The following is a 21,223-nucleotide window of genomic DNA, read 5'->3' on the forward strand; positions in this document are numbered from 1 at the left end:
AATACACCGATGCTGAATTGTTTGGGGACTAGTTTTTGAAAAACTTATGCTGGATTCATATGGAAAAATGTCTGAAAAATTGAATAAAACTAGTCTGGAAGCTGTAGTGTGAGTAGTTTTTGAGAAAAAAGTTGAAATATGCAGAAAATCTAAGTAGAAAAACACTGACTTCTACGTTTGATGCTGTGATGAATTTTTCAAATAGATCTCATGAAAAGAGAGAAAAATTGTGATTACCTTTTAAAATGAAGGAATTTGCTAAAGGAATAGTTAGCGACCGAGCGATAAAGCTTACTTATCAATAACTGTATATTAGATAAGAGTACCGTTCTGTACTGAATATTTTTCTAGGAAAATTATTCAATAAAATTATAATTATTTTGCGAATAAAGCACAAATTATTTATGAATCGCTCACTGATTTTGAGGTTACACTTTGTTTACTATCGATCAGATGTTTTTAAAACAGTTCGAACGCAGCTGACTGATTCAAAGCATTGTCAAATGTCATGCCGGTTTTCATGCAAGGTAAAATATCATTCCTAAAAATTATAAAACTATCAATAAAGGATCAAGAATTTCAAAATAAAAAATAAAATGTATGTATTATTGTTGAAATTATTTATTATTTAAGAAATTATATTATACGTCAGGTCTTATTGTAACTAAATAGGTCATAGCATGAAATTATATTATTGATAAAATGGCAGAAATTAATTATAATAATCTCAAACCTAATAAAAATTGTACAAGAATATTAATTTATTAATAATTTAATTCAACTGAACCACATGGTAATTAAATCTCTATGGCAGGTCTAAGCCAATCACAGTGCATAGAAATAGCACCAAGACGGTGATCGTTTGAAAGCAACACATGTTAATCTATTATCAGACACCAACCCTGCCTTATCAGTTACACTAGCACGTGTACATTGTATGAGAGGAACTATGTCTAGAAGATTAAGCAGTTTTAAGAATTACATAAATTAAATTATTATTGTAATTAAAGGAATTGTATTCTACTACTTGCCACTGACGTCATGTTTACGTCACAAGCGTTCTACCAATGGCAAATTTTTATGCAAATTATTACATTGAGATTCTGAGAAGCAAGGTCTAGCCTAAAAGCTTAGAGAAAAGAGCAGCACTTCCCTTTTGAAATCCTCACCGTGCAGATCTCTTTTTATAGTTACCAAAGACCTATTTGTGAAAATTTCTTGTTCGATTTTAAATGTTCTATTTGTGAGCCGATATTTTAGGCCAATTTATTTGTTATTCGTAAATTTCTGTTCTCATCAATCGATAAATTTAAAAGCTTAAAGTAAATTATCCCTTAATTAATTCGGTGAAGGAGATATTTAAATTAAAATTCCCCACGTGCTGAAACCGAAGCCTGGATTGCCGCCGATCAAACGATTTTTGATCTAAAGAAGAAAACCACGACGACCAAGGAATTTCACGTGAGTTATAAGTCATAAGGGGCCCCAATCTACGCTTCGAAAATATTTCAGTGCAGAAAAACATAAATTTTTCTTCGTTAAATTATTGGCCACGCCGACAAGCGCTTTTAGTTATTAAGAGCCTAAAATTTATTCATATTTAATTTCTAAGAATTTGTAGTTGATTAACTATCCTCCGCTGCCTGAACCACGACCCCGAGCATTTTTAAAAATATTTTATAATTCATTTTTTCACTATTTTTTCAAAACTGTTCAATTTTATCAATTGTAAAATTCTGTTGAATCACGCATGGTATCATGCAAGCACAAGAAATTTTTAACTATTCTGTTAATGCTAAATTATTATCAACCTGTAAATCAAATTCTGAATCTGCACTGTATGATTGCATATTTTATTGTAATATATTTCAGTTTTGTTAATTCGCTTTCTGAGTTCGATTATTTCTTAAGCCTGTCAATTATTGTGTCTGATACGTTCTATATTATCAAGAACCGATCGAATACGATCATTAGAATAATTGAATTAAGCTGGATATTGGAACAGGTCTAAGTGGATGTAGCGAGTGGGGTCAGATCAAGATATTTATTCTTTGTCCTTACCTGCTCATATATCAGCTTTTATCTGTTACCTACCTCGACTTAGGAGCGAATGCATCAATTGTACAGCAGAGGCAGCCATAGATCATATAAATTCCTACAATAGAGCTTAAAACCCGACAAGACTCTGTTCTCGAAATATATTCTGAACGATATTTGGTTCAAATACCGTATTTTAATCCTTCAGAACTTATTAGAGACGCAGTCCCGTAAATTATCTACATCGGGATTTTTGCTCGACCTGTATGATTTTGTATGCTCATTCTTCACAGGTAATAATTTTAAGGTATCCGTATTCAGTGTTTAGCGATCGCTACACTACTTATAAAAATTTCATCACAATACAATTTGTCATTAGAAGAATCAAGGGTGAGCGAGCGTTTAGGCCTCCCGCGATTCCGACAATTGTATTGAATCTTGTAGTGAATCAATCAGTCTGGTGTACACTCAGCGTCCACACACGCAATTACAAAATTTATAGCCGCTACACCATTGACTCAGTACAAGATTCACTCTACATGTGTGAAGCCTTCAAATCACGCTCCACATGATTTTGGCGCCCAACGTGGGGCATTTAAATACAGCATTACATCACCCTACGTGTGTTGTCCTATCCTTGGAGGTGAGAGTGACTCCCCCAGGAAGAGCTCCACATGATTTTGGCGCCCAACAGTGATAGGCATTGAAGAGGTGGATAATCGACTACGAGGATTATTTAGTTGCTCAGTATACTATAGCGCTGACAACGGGAAAATTTGTGAAAAATTCATGGTTGTGAATTTCTTCGAATTTAGTATTAACTGTTCACTGTTATATAAAATAACAAGTCGTACCATACCCAATTTTTGAACAGAAAAGAAATTTATCGATTGATGAATTTTTAGAGAAAAAATCGAACTCAGAATTTTATTATTGTGTTATTCGAAAATTGGTCGTACTATAAGTCATAGGTATAAGAGATATCATAAGAAAGGTCATATTATTTGAAGAATATTAGGTCTATATTGAAACAATTTATAAATATTTACAGAAAAGAGGATTGAAGTTATTTACATTTTTAAAAGTTTTTAAAACATAAAGAGGGAAGTAAAATTAAATCACGGATATATTGCGGAATAATTCAAACAAAACACTGCCCCTTTTATATAAAATTGTGCAAAGAACACTAGCCTATATATTGAATTGCGGCAAGAAATTATAAAAGTAAGATATTTATAATAATAGTAATAATAAATTATAAGAGGCGTACCTGTATTACCGCATAAGTGTTCACTGTGTATCCTGTGTGTCCTTGTCATTTTTATGTTAACGATATTGCTAACTTGACTCATTTTATCACTGAACACATTGCTAAACCACTTTTTCTGTATTTCACTCACTACGAAGCTATCACAATTTCTATTGGATTTCTTATTAATTATTTTATATATCACAACACTTTCACGTTTATTCACTGCACACTTTCGTTGCGCTATTTTTCCGCAAACTATGGCAGGAAACGACCAGGTCAATCCAAGTCTGTCGGACACCGAGGACATCTCACCCGATTGTTCGCCGCCATCCGCATCTGCCGCCGCATCCGCCGATTTCCATCCCAATGTACTGGATGATTTATCTTCGACGCAGGTGGAGGAGAGCTGCATTCTGGTGGAGGATACGTTGGTAGCCCAAGAGCCGGAGGATGAAACATCAGAAGAGCACTCAGTCGATGACGTCTCAGAAACAGGAACTCCCATTTCTCGCACCGTTGCTCGGATAAAAAACCAGCGGCTAACCAATAACCATGCACCCGCTCCCGCCGTTGACTGGACCCTCATCCTGAAAGAAATAAGGAAAACCAATGAAGCAATAAATAAAACAAATGCAGAAATAAAAAACTTAAATGAAAAAAGCGACCAAACAAAGGAAGAATTAAAGGAAGACAACAAACAACTAAAGGAAGATAACAAACAGGCAAAGGAAGAATTAAAAAAGGAAGTTCAAGAAGCAAAGAAGGTAAACGAACAGGGTTTGGAGAAATTGAGTCAGCGGATGGATGTAGCATTCCGTGACACAGATAAAACCATCAAAAAATTAGCTGAGTGTCTGGATAAATCAATTTTAGAAACAAATAACCGATTGGATAGGATATCTGAAGATATGCATATGGGAAAAATCAGCGTCGAAGTCAGCATTAAGAAACATATACATGTGGAGAAGGATACAATAAAGGTGGTTAAAGTCAAACAAGCAAGCGAACATAACACATGTATGGAAAACCAACCCACCGAGAATGTCAAGACTGGAGTCGCGCCGCACCCCGCAGAATGCCAAGAAGAGCCGGACGACATCGCCCGCCAAGCTGAGGACGTCATCCAGGGCATAGAGGGACATCCCGTACCACCGCGCGCCGGACACCAGGAATCCAAGGACGCTGCCCGCCGAGTGGAAGAGCAGCCCGGACCGCCGACCGCCCACATCACCATCCATCCACCGAGGACAGCGCCTGCAACATATGAACCCAGCATTCATGAAGATAGTCCAATAAACAATAGAAATGAAATGGAAACATACAACAAATCAGAATCACAACCAAAACTGAAAACCTACAAATCAAAACAACGAACAAGAAGGATTACAATACGTCAAAGAAGAAAACCAACTAATAGAATTCATCTACATCGCCGTCATGTTAGGCTGAAATCGTACATCAAATCTTTTACAAGGAAGAATTAAAGGAAGACAACAAACAATTAAAGGAAGATAACAAACAGGCAAAGGAAGAATTAAAGGAAGACAACAAACAATTAAAGGAAGATAACAAACAGGCAAAGGAAGAATTAAAGGAAGACAACAAACAACTAAAGGAAGATAACAAACAGGCAAAGGAAGAATTAAAGGAAGACAACAAACAATTAAAGGAAGATAACAAACAGGCAAAGGAAGAATTAAAAAAGGAAGTTCAAGAAGCAAAGAAGGTAAACGAACAGGGTTTGGAGAAATTGAGTCAGCGGATGGATGTAGCATTCCGTGACACAGATAAAACCATCAAAAAATTAGCTGAGTGTCTGGATAAATCAATTTTAGAAACAAATAACCGATTGGATAGGATATCTGAAGATATGCATATGGGAAAAATCAGCGTCGAAGTCAGCATTAAGAAACATATACATGTGGAGAAGGATACCATAGAGGTGGTTAAAGTCAAACAAGCAAGCGAACATAACACATGTATGAAAAACCAACCCACCGAGAATGTCGAGACTGGAGTCGCGCCGCACCCCGCAGAATGCCAAGAAGAGCCGGACGACATCGCCCGCCAAGCTGAGGACGTCATCCAGGGCATAGAGGGACATCCCGTACCACCGCGCGCCGGACACCAGGAATCCAAGGACGCTGCCCGCCGAGTGGAAGAGCAGCCCGGACCGCCGACCGCCCACATCACCATCCATCCACCGAGGACAGCGCCTGCAACATATGAACCCAGCATTCATGAAGATAGTCCAATAAACAATAGAAATGAAATGGAAACATACAACAAATCAGAATCACAACCAAAACTGAAAACCTACAAATCAAAACAACGAACAAGAAGGATTACAATACGTCAAAGAAGAAAACCAACTAATAGAATTCATCTACATCGCCGTCATGTTAGGCTGAAATCGTACATCAAATCTTTTACAAGCATGCATGATAGGAGAAAAACCATATCAAGAAGAACCTACAACCACCGCAGTCATGTCCGGTTAAAATCAAGTAGACTGTACACCGGCATGCAAAAAAGGAAAATATCATTTGGAAAGACACACAGACACCACCGGCATGTCAGGTTTAAAAAGATCAAACTGCATGTTACCGGCCGACAAAGAGGAAACGAGTTTGAAAGAATTGATTTACACCACAGGCACATTCGTTTTAAGCCAAGTTTAATAAAACGGATAGTTGCAAATTGGAATGAAAACTTGAAACAAATACTGAAATCAAATTTAGATGGGGGCTTAAGGAAGAAATAATTTTTGAATCGACTGGAAGCTACGTTGTGAATACATAAATCATCAAACTTGTCATAATCACAGCCTACCCACCGAATCATATCTTTGCAGACTAGCATCTTTCTACTGCAGCCTAGTTAATCAACATAACCTAAACTTCGCCACATCTCAGCTAATAAGGAAATATTATCAATTCACTTCAAATGAAGAAAATCGAAATCAACTTTAATAACAGAAGAAATTAAAACTACGAAACAACCTTAAAAATTTACCAACCTAATCAAGCCATCCGCCTCATGCTACAATCATCACAGAAACAATCGCCTAGTTATATCCGCCCAACTGGAAAACAAAAACAAAAATTGTATTATCCACAGAAAATAATTATAAAGTAGAAATCAGATGAAGTTAGTAGTGAATAGGAAGAAAGAAAATAAACAAAGTTTATTTGAAAAAATGCGTAAATATAACCTTGAAATACAGAATCGATCAAGAAATCTATTCAGAACCAAAGCCTGTTCGATAATTTTCTTCGTCACACCAACCAATGTGTACGAAATCATAGAGTCAATGTTAATAGAATCCAAGCAATATCGTTATTCAATTAATGTAACCTATTATTTAATGTGGAATTATAAGTAAAAAACACAAACAAAAAAAAAATATATATTTATGTTAATTTGCACGAAATGCGCATGTTCTGTGTTATATGAATGTATCTCTAAAAAACTCCAAAGAAAATGAAATTCTTACCTTCAAATGTGAAATTTATTACTGTTGCATCAAAAGATCATGAATTGAAATTCAAATTGATAAATATAATCTTAAGGACTTAATATTTGTAACCAACATTGATAAAAATCAAGAAAGCCATTTCAAGTGTAACCCTGTTTGTACGCAACGTACTAAGCGCAAATAAGAAATTGCTCGAGTCAAACGGTAGACGATTGTCAAGTCACCGAAGTAAAATCACACTCTCACCCAATTTATGTAAAAGCCAAACCAAAGAGTCGAAACCTGTAATAACTATGAAAAAATGATGAAAGTCTATATTTGTTGCAAATACTGTTCAAATCTTAAGAAGTAATATGTGAAATCTTGTATATTTGTTATAGTTATGGGTCTGCTCATAAGCCACCCATGAATGGAAGTTGTGGAGTTGTTTTAATGAAGGATCCTAAGAGACCTCATTAATTATTGTATTTCGATTGTATCCAATGGAAGGAACAATCAATTATTTATTTTCTCGTAGCCAAAAGTGCACGATATATTGTTTTTAGTGTTAAGTGTTGAGTTTTCGTAGAAGTAAGGAGATGAAATAGTGTATTCATCACAATATCGGATTTTTCAAATAGTCATTGTTTCGACTCGTCTCCAATTACCTATTTAAAATATCCTGGGGGCTTTTGTGTGATGAATTTTTCAAATAGATCTCATGAAAAGAGAGAAAAATTGTGATTACCTTTTAAAATGAAAGAATTTGCTAAAGGAATAGTTAGCGACCGAGCGATAAAGCTTACTTATCAATAACTGTATATTAGATAAGAGTACCGTTCTGTACTGAATATTTTTCTAGGAAAATTATTCAATAAAATTATAATTATTTTGCGAATAAAGCACAAATTATTTATGAATCGCTCACTGATTTTGAGGTTACACTTTGTTTACTATCGATCAGATGTTTTTAAAACAGTTCGAACGCAGCTGACTGATTCAAAGCATTGTCAAATGTCATGCCGGTTTTCATGCAAGGTAAAATATCATTCCTAAAAATTATAAAACTATCAATAAAGGATCAAGAATTTCAAAATAAAAAATAAAATGTATGTATTATTGTTGAAATTATTTATTATTTAAGAAATTATATTATACGTCAGGTCTTATTGTAACTAAATAGGTCATAGCATGAAATTATATTATTGATAAAATGGCAGAAATTAATTATAATAATCTCAAACCTAATAAAAATTGTACAAGAATATTAATTTATTAATAATTTAATTCAACTGAACCACATGGTAATTAAATCTCTTTGGCAGGTCTAAGCCAATCACAGTGCATAGAAATAGCACCAAGACGGTGATCGTTTGAAAGCAACACATGTTAATCTATTATCAGACACCAACCCTGCCTTATCAGTTACACTAGCACGTGTACATTGTATGAGAGGAACTATGTCTAGAAGATTAAGCAGTTTTAAGAATTACATAAATTAAATTATTATTGTAATTAAAGGAATTGTATTCTACTACTTGCCACTGACGTCATGTTTACGTCACAAGCGTTCTACCAATGGCAAATTTTTATGCAAATTATTACATTGAGATTCTGAGAAGCAAGGTCTAGCCTAAAAGCTTAGAGAAAAGAGCAGCACTTCCCTTTTGAAATCCTCACCGTGCAGATCTCTTTTTATAGTTACCAAAGACCTATTTGTGAAAATTTCTTGTTCGATTTTAAATGTTCTATTTGTGAGCCGATATTTTAGGCCAATTTATTTGTTATTCGTAAATTTCTGTTTTCATCAATCGATAAATTTAAAAGCTTAAAGTAAATTATCCCTTAATTAATTCGGTGAAGGAGATATTTAAATTAAAATTCCCCACGTGCTGAAACCGAAGCCTGGATTGCCGCCGATCAAACGATTTTTGATCTAAAGAAGAAAACCACGACGACCAAGGAATTTCACGTGAGTTATAAGTCATAAGGGGCCCCAATCTACGCTTCGAAAATATTTCAGTGCAGAAAAACATAAATTTTTCTTCGTTAAATTATTGGCCACGCCGACAAGCGCTTTTAGTTATTAAGAGCCTAAAATTTATTCATATTTAATTTCTAAGAATTTGTAGTTGATTAACTATCCTCCGCTGCCTGAACCACGACCCCGAGCATTTTTAAAAATATTTTATAATTCATTTTTTCACTATTTTTTCAAAACTGTTCAATTTTATCAATTGTAAAATTCTGTTGAATCACGCATGGTATCATGCAAGCACAAGAAATTTTTAACTATTCTGTTAATGCTAAATTATTATCAACCTGTAAATCAAATTCTGAATCTGCACTGTATGATTGCATATTTTATTGTAATATATTTCAGTTTTGTTAATTCGCTTTCTGAGTTCGATTATTTCTTAAGCCTGTCAATTATTGTGTCTGATACGTTCTATATTATCAAGAACCGATCGAATACGATCATTAGAATAATTGAATTAAGCTGGATATTGGAACAGGTCTAAGTGGATGTAGCGAGTGGGGTCAGATCGAGATATTTATTCTTTGTCCTTACCTGCTCATATATCAGCTTTTATCTGTTACCTACCTCGACTTAGGAGCGAATGCATCAATTGTACAGCAGAGGCAGCCATAGATCATATAAATTCCTACAATAGAGCTTAAAACCCGACAAGACTCTGTTCTCGAAATATATTCTGAACGATATTTGGTTCAAATACCGTATTTTAATCCTTCAGAACTTATTAGAGACGCAGTCCCGTAAATTAGCTACATCGGGATTTTTGCTCGACCTGTATGATTTTGTATGCTCATTCTTCACAGGTACTTAGTTCGTGTACCCTATTTTTCAGGAGCTCAACTATGTAACGGATACTTTCTCTATAAATGTAACAGTTACCCCCAGGGTGTAACAGTTACCAGTGGATGGTGACCAATGGTAGATTCTGGCTGGTACGATACATAAATTGGGAGGTTACGTCAATTAGCTGTAGAACAGTACTACGGAAGAGAAGAGTGCAAAATGAATGATTGAGGAAGCTGCTCCCTCTTCAATCTCACCTACTATTCATTCATTTCTCTCTCTCTCTCTCTCTTTTCTTTCTCACTATCACTACAACCTCAACGCTCTCACTCCTCTCCCATTGCTATTTCATTTTATAACTGCAAAGCTGTTGTAAATCAAGTTACCCAATGACAAGAAATTTATCTGCAGTAGAAGAGGAAGGAAGGAGTCTTCATCTTTCTGATGGCCGGACATCTCTTTGCTGGGATGAAGACTCACTTCAGTTTCCTCTTTGCACTTGTGCGGTCTCACGATCAGTTTTTTATTAAATACTAATTTCAAATTACTCAATTTAATTTACTTGATTACTTGAATTTAAAATTCAGCATGCAGTACGTTAAAGACAAACTCATCTACAGTTACTAGTCAATTATTCACAATGTCACCTCATTAGCAAAATTGAATAAGATGTCAAACAAGGAGTTATCTAGACTTATCTAGTTACTGTATTTAGACTTATCTAGGAGTGATAAGAATATTATAAAATATTATTGTATTTAACGTTCATTCGGATAAGAGGTAATTTCCAGGATGAATCAATCTAATTGTTTTCCTTTCTGATGGATTCTAATGTAACAAATAATCTATTGAGAACAATACTATATAGAACTTCCAGGAGACTTTATGAGCATCAGTAAAAAATCTATATACACAATAATAGTTATAAATCATTCCCATTTTAATTCGATATAATAAAATTTCCATTTTCAAAGAAAATAAATACTGAAAGTCAATAGCGTGCAAAACTAAGAAAGTTGAGGAATGAGAAGGAATTTGAGATGACAGAGAAGGATAAATGAACAGGATCATTTTCGAACATTCTGTTTCAGTAGGAAAGTGTTGGTGAGGATAGCTACCTTGTCAGATGAGAGAACTGGATGAACAGGAATTGATAGAGGAGTTATGGTATTTTATAATAATGTAAGAATAGAAATGGTGAAGGAAAATAGAAAAGAAGAGAGGAATGTGACAATGGAAAAATTACATTTTTCTAATTTCTAGTTCATCTCAATTACCATATGCGAGTGTTTCATGCAATCTCACAACAAGTAGAATACTTCTACCAAGGATTTCTTTAGCTAGTACCTGGTAGTGGTCTTTTCAATCATTTTTCATTGGCTCTCACAAGATATTGGACAGGGAACAGAGAGAGAAAGGGAAACTCCAAAAGCAATTCTCCATTATAAACGAGTTGTCCAGATTTCGATCTCTTACCATGCAAATTTCAGACAACCTACTTTACAAATAAAGACCACATAACACATAATGAATCACTTTTCAATTGGAATTCCTTCTTCATTTGTTCAACATGGGACTGCATGTGGCGAGACATTCTGTTGAGCGGACAACAAAAGGTTATTCAACTTCCGAATCGAGACCGGAGGATGGATGATGTGGCAGAGACCAAGGAAGGCATTCAAGCAGTAGGCACTCCAATCGAAAACAAGCCTTACTTCATTACGCGCTTCCTATTGTCTTGTATACAGCACCAGGCATCTTCTCACGCACTTCTCAGCATCACAAAACAGTCAAGAGATGAAGTGGGAGCCATAAAACGCAGCAGAAACAAAGATCGAACAAGGTACTTGGCCAAACAAAGATGGCAGCTAATGAATATTGAAATGACGGATGCATTCCAAGTCCTCCGTTGCCTCATGAGAAGGGTATCAAGTCATCTAGAGACTCATGCTACCTTGCACAGAACGGAATGCACTTCCCATCTATATAGTGAGGTCCACGTTATAATGGGAGAGATAAAATCCTATCTTAAAAAAAAACATAAAAATGAAATTATCTCAACACTTTGGTTATGATAAAAAATATCGAGATATAAAATATGAATAGAAAATCTACAGGTAATAGATTTAGTATCGAAGATCTGATATCGAATATTTTAGTATAGTGAAGTCCATGCTATAATGGCAGTGGAGAAAGATAAGAGGACAGCGTTGCCAATTCTCTGCCTTGCCACTACCTTCTACAGAGAATAGCTGATACCGGTACATCTAATGCAATAATAAACATTAGTCATTCATTCTTGTTGAAAATGATTACTTATATATTATTCATCAAGGAAATTTATTTTTCAATGATTTAATAATACATTCTCATAATTGAAATTGAATATTTTCTCACTTGATTATATTTTTACATTGTTAAAAACAATCTGGCAACGTTGCGGAGCTAGAAAAAGAAAGCGCTATCTGTTTTGTCGAATGATAGACAAGAATGATAGCAATACCAATGTTAATCAAATACTGCAATTATAACGTGGAGCTTACTATAGAGATGCATGCTTCCTTGCACAATATGCATTTCCCATCTATAGTAAGATTCACTACAAATTGTCAGCATTGATTCAATGAGAAGCATTGATTTTATTCACAAGGAATGCTGACACATTAATGCTTACTTCTAAACTGTCAGCATTGGTTAAATAGGAAACACTGATTTTATTCATAAGGAAGGCTGACAGTTTGAAGTGAATTTCATTAAAGTTGAGAGTAGAATAGATTAGATGGTGGCATACAAGCACCGATGAGAACGTTCAGATGATCTATGTCAGTCTAATTGCTGTAAGGCTACTGTTCAAATTCCCAGAGTATGAAGAGTTAATATGCTACACGTCATTATATGAAAAACATATTATTAAAATTAGTATGAAAAAGAACACAGCAAGTCTCTAATTAACAACTTCCTACTCTGGTTCTAAACCGTGAGATCGGAATCATATTGTTTCAATTAATCTAGTTTGTATATTTAGATGTGCTAATTGAATAGTTGGAGTTAGCTAAAGACTATGTTTAGATTAAATTGGGGGAGTAGTAGACTAATAATTTCAGTCAAGAACTGTAGTAAACATAATTTCCAATAATTTCACTTCTAGTTCTCATCAGTCTACTTTCTAGTACTTGACAAAATTCAATTCAATAATGATAGTGTCTTATTTTAATTAAAATAGCTGTACTCTTGGATTTTCATGGAAAATAGTGTTTATGAAACGAAACAATAGAGAACTATTTAATGTATTGCAACTATCTACATCAAACGTACAAAATAATAATACTTCTTCTTCTTCTTTCAAACGGGGATTACGCTATTGCCTGTTCCGACTCACATTCAGTTTGTAATTGGAATAAAAAAAATAAAATGAAAATGTATAAATTAATAACATCAATATAATCTTATCTAATATCATCACTATCATTATAAGCATCACTACAATCTACTGTTTTCATTTTATAATAAATAATTATCATTGCCATCTTTTTCGTGGTCTGCCTATGTCTCTTTTGCCTACCTACTTGACAATTCTCAGTGGAAGCCTATCAGCTGACATTCGTTCCACATGCTCTGCTGACAAAAAGATGCAACTCTCTCATTCAGGCAGAAGATATTCAGCTCTTTCCGTATATCCTCATTCCTGATGAGATCTCTTCTGTCACAGCCCTTAGTTCTGCGAAGAAATCTCATATCAGCTGCCTGCACTTTACTCTCAAGTGGCTTTGATGTTACCCACGATTCACTACCATAGAGTAGTAGTGGAGCTGCCATTGTCTTATAAAATTTCATTATCGTGCTTGTGGTAGCTTTCTTCCCCAATGTCCTACTGATACTTCCACAAATCATTTGGAACCTTCCTACTTTCTTCTCTACATCCAATTCATATTTATAGCTAAAAATAATACTTGAGTAAATTTTATAAATATAGTAAATTCTCAAGTGTCAGACAAGAGACATCACACAACATTATAGTAGCTATTAGCTGCTGTTAGATATTTCCGAGCTTTCGTCTGATATTCAATACAAGTAAATATAACAATAGTCTTGTTTAAATCGCCATTCTGTATCGTTGGTATGAACCGCTAATTTTGAAAGGGCTTGTCTAGACCAATGACAGAACTTCACTTCGATATAGGTTCCACCAATTGTGGGGCTCGGCTGCTATTATAAATACTGCTGCACTTCAATTTATATTTTTAGTTTACCAGTATAAGAGAGGTTGATAATGGTGATTCAACTGAAACCAGTATGTCTATTTCAAATAAATCTGTGGTTTGACTATAATATTAGAACCCAATTCCACACAGGACTGTTAAATTTTAATCGGGATTAAATGATACGAGAACCAATCGGAAAATCTTTCTTTACAAAAAACCTTCTCTGATTGATTCTCGAGGCATTCAATCATGATTGAAATTCAATGGTATTTTCTGCAAACGGTCTTTTCATTCTAATGAATTATGATACACGATTTAATATAAATACAGGATTATCTTTATAGAATACACTTATTACTAAGGATAAAACTATGTCTTGCATCAAAAACTTTGAATATTTCAGGGATTAATTTCTTCTAGAAAACAACTAACGTAAAATAAACAAGGAATGAATAAACAGGAAAATTTTTAAAATCATTCTCTGAACAGATAGATTGAGACTCCTACAAAAAGAGAAGAAATTCTGAAAGGAACTTATCTCAAGATATAATTATGTTTTCTAAAATTCGTGAGGTAACCAACCAAAAAGATAAAAATTATATATTCTTGTACAATACAAGTAAAATAACAGTATACCGGTGGATTATAAACAATGTGCATTGTGTGAATTTATTCGTATTTTGAAACTCAAATTGTGGAGGTTTATTCATACGTTGAAGCTCAAATAATAAAGTACAGACTGAGACAGAGGAGATAGTAATATCGCACTCGTACAGAGAAGCAGCCTACACCAAATGCACTCACTCACAAAGAAATAATTCTGTTAAAAAGGTAACGATTACGAAGTCACTATTCTCTACTTGGGAGGCAGACGACAACCACGCTTTTTCCAAAAATAGAAAATCTGTGGATAAATCAGTCCAGAAACGGAATTTTACAGCTACTATCAATGGTTTTATAAGAGGAAAGCGTTGAGAGCAAAAAGAAATGAAACAGAGTATTGGGACTTTTATAAAATGGATCAGAGTTCTCCCATACAGCAGTAACAACAGCTCTTCCATACTGGCAAACAGAATCTGACAGACGAGGAAAATTAGCTACCCAGGTGATCGAATGTTGCAATGTATTCAGACGTCCATCTGTTTACATGATTGTGTCTACTCACGTCTGCATACATACATTTGATTTTCTGTGTCTGCTACTGTGTGCTTCTATAAGCATGCAGCAAACCCTATAAAAATTAAATTTATTTGACTTGGATAGAATATTTATTTTGCAACACACTAATAATTTTTTTATTCTCATCAACTTGTATTTTCATCTAGTCTACACCTGATAAACCCTTGATCAAGACATCTATCAATTAAAACATAAACCATTTTTAAAAAATCATTATAGAAATTTACACTTCTCATTAGCTGTGAAAGTGATATTGTGGTACTTAACCATACTGAATATTCCCATAGAGAAACAATAGCGTAAGTAGATATCCCATGGTATAGGGCGTTTATGTCGCAACTTTTACTGTTATCTCAAGCCGATAGTTCATGTAATTCTTTTTCGTGAAGCTGTGTGACACTGGTAGTCTCTCATATTGTGCCGTTCATACACTCTCACCCCAACAAAACAGTAAAAATCGACAATAATCAACAGTAATCGGCTTGAGATAACAGTAAAAGTTGCGACATTAACGGCCTATACCATGAGATATCTACTTACGCTATTGTTTCTCTAAGATATTACCCAGCGACCACATAGTACATTTGTATCACGTATGTGGTCGCTGATATTACCAGCATAATTATTCAGCATTACAGAAATGTTTTCCATGAACCATAAACCAACTAGCCTCAGTACTTATTTGATCACATTTGACTTCGTTCAATTTCTCGTAAGCTTGCTTTCAAGCGAATGACCACATAACATATTTTTGTAGAGCTAAGAACCATTTTGACAACGTAATAAAATACTCCCTCGTATCAGCTCATTAACATTCGGATTTGGAGAGAATTTAGCATTACTATAAATAAGCTGGACAGGAGTGATGGTGGAACTCGTAAAAGTAATTAGCTATTTGAAATGGGAATGAACTTATCAGTTACTTATAACTTAGCATATTGCCAATTACATTTTAATGGTAATTGCCTACACTGTAGAAGATAATATTTCAGATAGATTGATATCATAAAATGAGAATCAAAGGAGAGTAGAAGTGAGTGTTAAGATGGTTTCAATTTGGAATCAATGCAATACAATTACAGATGGAAATTGATGAGAATAAATAGCATTTAATCCAACTTTGGATTTCCGTTTAATAATAATATATTATTATACAAGAAAGGTATTTAATGTTTTTGGAAAGCAGAAATACTTCGAAAAAAGAGTATAGATTGTCAACTTTCACTGATAAAATGGAATGTCTAATGTTCTCACCTATAGTATATGCACAATAAGGCAACAATTTATTACCGAGTGGAGCCAATTTGGCACGTTTATGCTTACTCATACGTGGAAGACACACTTCATGTTTCATAAATTGCATTAATTGGTCGACTCTGCGGCATAACACATTAATTTATTAGTCTGCTAAATTGGAATCGGCTGAGAAAGTCTGATCTATGAGCCAGTGCACTTTCAATTTTCACAATATCATCTTGCTAATGAAACCGAGTCTATTCTCAATGGAATAGAGCCTGGACTTCGACAGAAAAACCATTCATCAGCTTGTTTGGGAAACACACCGACAAGCTGTTGAAAAGTATATTGAAGAATATGACAGGGAATGAGCTTTCTTGAACCATAAAAATATCTATAAAATAAGAAATTGAAAATGAGATGATGAGAAGAATGGATCAAGTGGATTTACTCCTCTCTAACGATATCCGGCTACGTTTTCAAAATGTTAGGTATTTCAAGTGGTTTAACATCAACATATTAAAGTAATCAAAACTTTCTCATTTGTTATTAACACTTAATCCTTGCCACATTATGATAATTATAATAGCTTTATACTTCATAGTTAGAGAACAATATAATTCAACCATTCATGAGATTAATTTCAAGTTTATCAAATTGTATTTTGAGAGAGAAATTTTTTGATGGAAAGGAAATCTGTTAATATTTTCGAACCACTCATTAATTCAAACAAATTGAGATTCTTGTTCCGGTTGTTACGATTATTATCAATCTCTAGCAAACTGAAAGCTTTGACATTGAGGAACAGAAGGATATAGTATGAATGAAGCCCTACGATTGGCAACTAGCTGTTGACCAATGAAGTTTGAGCTCTACGGTCATAGGCCGTGACACGACACGCCCCCAAGTACTCCAAAAATGGTAATCACACTAGTAAATCAACATCAATGAAGAGAAGCATAGTTACTGGCAAAATCAAATGACCATGCTTGGAATACATGGGGAAAATTTGGATTACTCATCAGAATCGTTGATCAACAACTAATGAACAGAAACTTAGTATTAAATAAAAAGACTAAGAAATTGTCAAAACCACAGATTTTATTGATAGTTAGACTAACTCTGTCTTATTGAATTTCTTAGTTTTTCTATTTAATATGAATAATCATCACAATATCAACTTCGCAACTACACAAAAAGAGAAACTTAGTAACTGAGAAACTCAAATGACCATATTTGGAATACTTGGAGGCATGTAGTGTCTCGACCAATGACAGTAGAGCTCAGCCTCTATTGGTCGATAGCTAATGGCTATCAACCAACTCTCAATTTCAGTTGTGATTAATGGTGACATTGTAATATCATCTCTATCTTTGATGAATTCTATTTCAATTCATTTGAAAATTGTATTTGGTGTGTTTTTTGCTTTTTCTTCATTCGGGTAATGGATATCCTAAGTTCAAGCTTTTAGCTCACTAGGGATGAATAATTGTGAACAACCGGTGTTTCATGAATCAGTGATTTGACAATATCAAGTCGTTTCCATTGAATATGGAAATTTACCAAATCAATTACACAACAACACAGAAAGTTAAAGAAAATAACTATAATCTTATTCTTGCTCGAATTCAAGTTGACATTTTCTAATATTGGTTGTTGATTGATTATTCATGTACATAAACCACAAAGATTCATAGAGTCCAAGAATAGTTTAAAGATGCTATATACTATCCTTGCATCGAGTCAACTTCTATTTTCCAATTGTTTCAAATACATCTACAGTTTATAAAGGATATCCATTACCCGAATGAAGAAAAAGCAAAAAACACACCAAATACAATTTTCAAATGAATTGAAATAGAATTCATCAAAGATAGAGATGATATTACAATGTCATCAATAATCAGAACTGAAATTGAGATTAAAAGAATTGAATAAGATCAGTCCATCTTCAACTCATCCTTTTATCCAGCATATCTCATTACCTACAGACCTACACCAAAAAAAGTTGATGGAAAACATCTACAGAAATAGAAACAGACAGAGATACTGAAAGTGGTTATTATGACTCACCATTATCTATAAATGCAGTATCATCAAGATGTCTGTCTCTGTCATGATCATGACCCTGTACAACTGACCAATGCTGGACCCTACAATGAGACTCACTTTAAACTGTCAGAATTCTTTGTAGATGAAGATGATATCAATACCTCTCATCCAACCAATGCTGACTATATTAAACCAATCTTATATTAGTGGATTGCCTAAGGGTGCTAGCCTTGGAAACAGGGAGCGTTGCCCTAACTGAAAAGTGTTCAATCGTCTCTTCCATCAGAAGGCATTGAATAAACCCCTATTACGCCTGCAGTTACGTTCGGACTGTTCAGCATCATACTCAATTAGTTCATTACGGCTGCATCTCAACTAACAATGGAATCTAAATTGTTACGTACAGCAGAAGACCTGTATCTTGGTACAGGTCGAAACCAGCCATTAAGGTGAGAATCAATGTCAGCATTAGTTGTATGGGAAGCAGAAGATCTGTATCTTGATACAGAATACAGAAGACCTGTATCTTGATACAGAATACAGAAGACCTGTATCTTGATACAGAATACAGAAGACCTGTATCTTGATACAGAATAGAGAAGACCTGTATCTTGATACAGAATACAGAAGACCTGTATCTTGATACAGAATACAGAAGACCTGTATCTTGATACAGAATAGAGAAGACCTGTATCTTGATACAGAATACAGAAGACCTGTATCTTGATACAGAATACAGAAGACCTGTATCTTGATACAGGTCGAGGCTAACCATTAAGGTCAGATTCTGTGTCAGCATTATTTGTAGGGAAGCATTGATGTCATTTATAGGGGATTCTGACAGTTTTAAGTGAATTTCACTGGAGAATCTGCAGAGTACAACCAGCTTCAATGAACACGCTTGTTCATTAAATGATAGAGAAGTGGTGATCTTATCGAGCAGTGCTGGTTGTTTACATCCGTTGTATTGGAATTTATAATTTTAAAAGTATTTGTAGATATATCAATGAACTGTTCAAGTTTTCGCAGTTTATCTTAGCTATCTGATACTGTATTATATATTAATATCAGGGCACCGAGCTTCGCTCGTTATTTTTATTTATTGATAAACAGAACACAATTCTCTAAGATGATCGTGTTTATATTTTACAGCTGGCTATACGTCAGATTGTGAATTTCGGGGATGCGATATTTTGATTTTCCACAGAATCACTCGTTCACTTTATACTGTCCACAGACGACGAAAGTCTCAGCTGTTTCAGTCAAGGAGGAATTATCCTTTTAATGTAGTTCAGCGAGTTTTCCCAAGGATGAGACCTAGTGCAATCGAATTTTCATATCATAAACCTACTATGTTTCAAATTTCGTGAAAATCGTTAGAGCCGTTTTCGAGATCCGTTGAACATAAATAACCAGATATGAAAATATAAACAGATATACAGAGATTGTTCGCTTAATGTAATAGGATAGGTCTCTTTGTAGAGAAGAATCAATACGTCTCAGAACATGTTAGAAGCAATTGAGAAAAACTGTCTAAAAGTATATCTAGTCGAATCAATCAATTTTGAATCCAGTAGTAGAAAAATTTATTTGAAAATGGAACCCTAGTCTCCAATGACAGAAAAATGCGATCAAATCTTGAACCAGGATCAAAAAGCAAGAAAACATTATAAATAATTCATAGTATTTTGTACTTGACCAGAGCTGAAGCAGGATGAGTCGACTGCAATAAGGCCAAAAATTAAAGCAAGACAACATTATAGATAATTCATAGTATTTTTTACTTGACCAGAACTAAAGCAGGATAAGTCAACTGCAATAAGGCCAAAAATTAAATTGATAATAATGTATTTCTCATGTAATAATGTCGATTTAAATTGTATACTCTGGAAATCTTATTGTGCAATTATGCATTTTAATTTTTTTGGCAATAAATTCAAATCAATTTAGAAAATTAGTGTGTTGGACAAAATGAATAGGTGGGTTTCAATTGTTTCAAAATCCAAATATTCATTTTCAGTCTGAGCATTTCTAAGCATGAACATTCCCATTGCACATTGCAGTCAGCACTCACTTCCATATAATGACCTGTGTAGGATTGCAGCAAGTGGGAAAGGCTCATTGGTAATTCGATGGAATCTTCTATTGTGTTTGAAACCAAATAGTGACACATTTCGTCATTCAGCGCGTTCGTGGAATATTGAGGAGGTGATTTATAGTGTCACCTACCACACACATCTGAACTTACAATATTGTTATGCGAGAAGAGTAAAATGAAGGGATGAGAGGATATCCAACAATTCAACGATACATTGTACTTTAGTACTGTTATTTCATAGTTATTGCTAAGATCACTTCCATAAGAAACAATTTGTTTAAACAAATATTTAAACTACATTCGACCGATCATCAATAAATATCGGGGCACCGAGCTTCGCTCGTTATTTTTATTTATTGATAAACAGAACACAATTCTCTAAAATAATCGTGTTTATATTTAACAGCTGGCTATACGTTATCTTATGAATTTTGGGGATGCGATATTTTGATTTTTCACATACTCACTTTTTTACTATCCACAGCTGTTTCAGCCAAGGATGAATTATTATCCTTTTAATGTCGTTCAGCGAGTTTTTCCAAGGATGAGACCTAGAGCAATCGAATCTTTATATCATAAACCTACTATGTTCCAAATTTCGTGAAAATCGTGAGCCGTTTTCAAGATCCGTTAAACATGAATAACCAGATATAAAAATAGCCAGATATAAAAATAACCAGATATATAAATACAGAAATTGCTCACTTAATATAATAGGATATTATAGTCTATCATCTGTAGCAGCAATCAAGATTCACCTATCGTAAGTTTAAGGGCCAAATGCACCATCTAAGTTAAACGCCAAACCCCGTTTACTTGTAGATGGTTTCATCCATTATTATTTATTTCATTTCGGGTTTTAACGAACAGTTAATCTTTCTGCGTTTAA

At 34.3% G+C, this 21,223-nt stretch overlaps 1 protein-coding gene across 6 annotated transcripts in view; it reads right to left on the reverse strand.

Annotated features, from left to right (window-relative positions):
* Nucleotides 1-21,223, reverse strand: part of LOC111043821 — a 519,687-nt gene that overhangs the window by 382,803 nt on the left and 115,661 nt on the right. The window lies entirely within an intron of this gene.

This window comes from Nilaparvata lugens, chromosome 7, assembly GCF_014356525.2.
Source record: "Nilaparvata lugens isolate BPH chromosome 7, ASM1435652v1, whole genome shotgun sequence".
Taxonomy (NCBI): domain Eukaryota; kingdom Metazoa; phylum Arthropoda; class Insecta; order Hemiptera; family Delphacidae; genus Nilaparvata; species Nilaparvata lugens.